This window comes from Apium graveolens, chromosome 7, assembly GCF_009905375.1.
Source record: "Apium graveolens cultivar Ventura chromosome 7, ASM990537v1, whole genome shotgun sequence".
Taxonomy (NCBI): Eukaryota; Viridiplantae; Streptophyta; class Magnoliopsida; order Apiales; family Apiaceae; genus Apium; species Apium graveolens.
The window spans coordinates 246,383,473-246,389,213 of NC_133653.1; positions in this window are offsets into that span (position 1 = coordinate 246,383,473).

Sequence of the window (5,741 nt, forward strand, 5' to 3'; positions counted from 1 at the left end):
TTCATAACATGATATTGCTATGCAACTAAATGATATGACTACATAAATGTGACCCTTCATGATGGAACTTGATTATTTGGTGATTAATTTTTAATCATTGTTAAGTGATGATAAGGCATCAATTATTATTGTTTAATCTTTAATAATGGAGTTATATCACAAACTTATAATACTGGATAAATAGAGGCCTTACCGCGTATCTATTTAATTAGAGAAAATAGATTACAAGCATAGGTTGGTGACAATAAATGTGATGCAAACTATGTAGTTCTAAACATCTTATTTTAATAGATTTATTTGTTAACAAAATACTTTTAGTCTATATGGAGGCTTTGGAAAGCTATTAAAGGAGACATAAGTTGCTTTATTATGTAACGTGTCTCGTTAGTTAACATTAGTTTGACTGGAAAAATTTGTTCTAGTATTTTCACTTATGCTGTACTTGATAGAATGCAGTGATATGTTTGTTGTTAAATAATGTGACGAGTTGTGCAACTGAAGTGAACCAGATTTACAATTGCTCAGGATTCTCCACATTAAAAACCTAATGGGCCTGGAGTACAGGTTATGGGTCAGCACATAAATTATATTTTTCTGGTTGGATTTTTCCTCCAGTTAAATAGTAATTTCATGTGTTGGTGTCGGTCTGCTGCGGCAGTAACACACGAGCCTATTATAGTGATCCATGTGATACTTAATACGGCGAATATTGATATCAATATTTATGCTGAACTTCGGAGAGAATTCAAAAAGTTGTTAACCCTAACGCATCAGTTGATCAAGGATCACTGAACGTGGGTTTATTGAAGATTTATGTTCTTCCTTGGGCCTTTTCTGGTTGTACCAGTAGGTGAGCCAGAAATGTAGGTTCGTGTGAACCATGTAAATATTTTAGAGAAATTCGGTAATTGAATTTTTAATGATAAGAACCATGGGAAGTTCTTTAAACATGATATTAAAATCTTATAGGTTTTAATGAATGACGTAAAACCTGCTCAGATGAGAGGTAGTGACACGATACGTGTTTACTGTCTGGTTTGATAGTAAAACATTTGTCACTCGTACTCGTAGTCGAGTCAATATTGAAGCTAAATAGAGAGATGTGTGCTCTATAAATTCAAGGGTAAATCCAACTTAATACAGATAATTAAGATGTTAGTGAATAAATTTGATGATGAATAATCACCGGGCAAATTCTGTTTGCAACGTGAATATTCATGAGGTCGTTGCACCTTACTCGCATTAAATAAATAGAGTAGATGCAGGATTGAGTTGCGCTCTGAGAGAGATGCAAAATGATTGTGATCAGCTCAGACTATCACTAAATTTGAGGATATTAGTTACGAAGGGCTAATCGTTCCTTAAACATGATACACAGAAGGAAATAATTAAATTTCCTATTAGTTTTGGAATGTTTTCTGACATTCTGTAAAATATTAAAATTGTGGGGGTATCTAAAATAGAAAATTATTGAATTTTCTATGAATAGTGGAATGTAATGAAACAATCTTGAAAATAATTGAAATGTGGGGGTATCTCGAAACTTGATACCAATACCTCTGTTGGTAGCATGAGATCCAAAATCAATTGAGATATTTTGGATGTATACATAGACAATGGTTGGGTCTAATAATATCCGATATATGAATCTAATTTTTGAAATTCGTAAGAATAGTATTACAGAGTTTAGAAATGCTTATGCGATAAGCTAGTAGATCCTAGTAGATCTGTAATTAAAAGTCATCTAATTGAACTTACGAGTTATTGGATGAATGCGAGGATAAACCTGCAGAGAGCAAAAGACTTGGATAATTGCTAGTCCCGAATGTCTTGATAATTTGCTTGAAGGTGAACTCGTAAATTTAATAGAAGCAATGCGCTTCTCGTATAATTCCTTGATAAGTGAATATATCAAGAAAAAAATTGACTATTACTGAGAGTCAATAAATCAAGATTTTCTAGCACGTGTACTAGAAAATGGATTGTGCATGTTCTCTCTATGTCCTATGTGGGGGAAAGGATGTTAAGAAATGGAGAGTGGTTATGTTTGACAGAATCTTGTTTAAAAAATATATAGATCTTCTTAAGGTCAGACTGATAATAAAATATTACAGTCAAAAGTGATGACCTTATATAATTTATGAAATATTCTCGAGTTTTGAGAATAAGGTTCATTAAGATGATACTAAAATTATCGTATTGTGAAATTTAAAAGTGCATCAATGAACATTGAGATGGTCTTTCTAAATAGATATTTGGAGAAATATCTATTTACGTGAACCTGAGGGTTGCTCTAGATAAAGCAAGAGTAGAAAATCTGTATTTTCGGTGATCATGTTGAGTGGAACAACATTGACACGAAATAATGGCATATTAAATTTGATATTGCTATGATAGCAATGGCTTCAAATAAATGACATGGTTGCCATTTTGAGGACGCTCAAAATTGGTTGCTATGTGAATAAAGATTGCCAGTTTAAGGACGCTTAAACTCGGTAATGATGCAAACTGAAATTGCTGGTTTTTTGGGACGCTAAAAGATGGTAATATCAATAACAAGTGAAGCCTTAAGTAATAACTAGTAAAGTTATTTCATAAATGTGAAATATGTCAATATGAGATGTCAAACTGATTCAAAATCAGAGAATTGACAAGTGTGCATGTGTTATTTACACATGATATGCAAGTCATAATTGATTGCATGTGAGTGATCTGATCATTACGAGAAGTAATGACAAGAGGATCATCTCCGAAAATCTTGATGAGATTGAAAAGTTTTGATTTAAAGATTACAATCTTCGTGACTTTAAAATTTTTAGATGATATATGTCACATGTTGGTGATGTGAATTTTGAAGAGATCAACGAAGCTAAAGTTGTCATAGCTAGAATGGATTTATATTTATCCAAGCGTAGATGAACAAGGATCTCTCAAGAAGGATTACAGACTTGCAATGGATATCAGTGTTGTACTTTTTAAAATTGTACAAAATTAGACATAGGCTACACAGTTGGTAAACTGTGTAGATGCACGAGTACAATGGAAATTGGTCACTTGGAAGTGATTGCAATGAGATTTAAGGTGTATGATATGTGCTCGTGAGCTTGGACTGCAATACGAAATATATCTAATTGTACTATGTGAATATAGTATGTAAATTAGATATTTGACTTTAAGACCTTAAAAGTCATTCGAGAATACATTTCACACTTAGCACCCGTGTCATGGAAATCCTAAACTTAGCTCGATTCATGATGGAGTACGAGTCTGGTGCATAAAATAAATGCAGTTAAAAGGCTGAATAGCCACTTTGTAAGGATATTCCTAAATGACAAGGAAAATGTGTCTTCAATATGCATATATCGTTTAATCAATACGCAAATTGGGAGATCACATTGTTGTGTATGAAATGGTATGTCTCACATCTATGATGAGGACATAATACCATTAAACAACTATTCTCAACGAGAATTATCATGATTGACTATGTAAAGTCAAATGATAATGTTTGGATCCACTAACCAAATGGTTAAACTGAGCGAATCTGTTTAAGCCAAGGGAATCTAGTTAGACCGAGAGATAGTTTTCAAATCATCGAGAGGAGTGAGCCTTGCCTATTGCTTAACGGCGTCATGGTGGACACCCAATCTTGCTGACTGGAGATCCCAAGAACTTGGTTCAATGGGACAACTAAATCATGATGACCATATCACTGTGGGGGTAACCCCTGGCCTATTTCTATGATGATGAAACAGTGAGACCCGTAAGGTATGAGGTTAAGCTTTATGCTTTTAATGATCTTTGACGAATACAAGGATTTCAAGTTTGAATACATAATATTCGGTTGAGTAAACACGGGTTACTCTATAAGATAAAGATCACCTATGTAAGAGAGAAGTATGGCCGCTTCAAAGGAGAATTGTAAGGCACAATTCTTTAGAAACTCTTGCAGAACCAGGACGATGTTCCAGGGCCAAAATGGACATAATCATGAGAACTGAATGAGTCAGGAAAAATATAGTGATGAGTATGTCATCGTTTACACAAACGGTCGAACAGTTCAAGGACATCGCGTCATACTGTCTACCAGTAAAGTCGATATACTTATTCGAGCGAAGGTTCAAGGAGCATTCTCTACCTATCGTATACTATATCTGACCGTCAGAACTATCACCAAGTCAAGCTCCGCGTCTGTCTGTCTATATGGTGCGTGCTACTGACCATCAATCTCATTTGTGGGGGATTGTTGGATAAACTTAGTATTTTAGACTAAGTTGTGAATCATTTTGAGACTCTATATGAGTGAGACACATTATGTGTTAGTGGTGTATATTTATTGGAACGTATTCTCCTCTTCGAGGGGATTTCAACGCATATTTACACGCTTAAAATGAGTAAAAGGTGAATGAGAACTGAAATTTCAGAGTTTTACCTTTTAATATGAAAAGTGGTTTTGTACCACATCGAGAGTAGCACAAACCTATTCCTTAGTTTTTCTTATAAATACCATGTACCACATCGAAAAGAAAAACAAGTCCTTTCAAGCCTCTCTTTATAAATAGAGTCTTAGGGCATCAGTTTTATTAAGTCGAGGAAATAAGAGTCATCTTTTTCATTCTCGGTCTCTCTAGTCTTAAATTTTTCCAATATTCCGGTGATAGTTCTCGGGCTCAGTTCAAGTTCGCTGAGAGTATATTCGATCTATCGATTATACTAGTATCTCGTTTTATCCTGGAAAGCAGGTCGCTAAATACGGATGGTGCAGGGTGAAACTGCTTTAAGGAGACAGTTTTCTGGACTCGAGTTTAAATCTAATCTTTGTTTGTTTTCTCAAACCCTTCTTCTAATTTAATTGTTAATTCTTATATGCTTATGTGATTTAAGAATTAGCAATGTTCTTGTGAATTAGTTATATATTCAATATATATATATATATAATAATGTCTTTATCGTACAAGATTGATAACACAAGGTAGTCCAAGAATTTGTGGAGGGAGAATACATTTCAAATGGACAAGGCACTGGTCGACAAAATTTATGGTGGAATTGAGTAAAAACGTAGAGATTATGTTTTGCAACAAAAATAATAGGTTGATATTTATCAGAATTCATGTGGGCCCCCAACGGCTTCAAATACTTAGAGCCGAGATTATTTTCATCAGGAGTGAGGTTCTCAATGTTAGATTTTGCAATTTTATAAAAATGATATGGTTTTTCTCCAACAAAGTAAAGATATTCTCCCATAGGTACCTGCGTACAGTAATTACCAGGAAGGTCGCCAGGATAAAAAACAAGAAGAGGTGTTAATGGTGTGGATTTTAACTCATCATCGGAGACTAGTTGATTATTACTAAGATTTTGATGAGTAATCTTATACAAAACATAACCAGCTTCACTACAACGGAGAGATGTAAACAAGTAAAGACAAGAGCAACCTGGTTTTGTCAATCGATTATTCTTCTTCAATTTTTGTTTTAATAATTTCATTTGGGATTTTGATGGACCCTCATCAGTTTGCGTTGCGGTAGAGCGGCGTGTAGGTGTTGGAAATTAATCTTAAAATTTATTATTTAGATTTTGTTTTAATTTCAAATAAATGTGTTGTTATTTTAATCTAAACTTATTCTTTGTTTTAAGTAAAATGCAGCACCCAGTTTATAGTCATGGAATTAGTCAGCTAGAAGAAGTCATAGTCTGTTTGAGTATTTGTAGGGTAAGTTGGAGTCATGGAGTATTTTTAG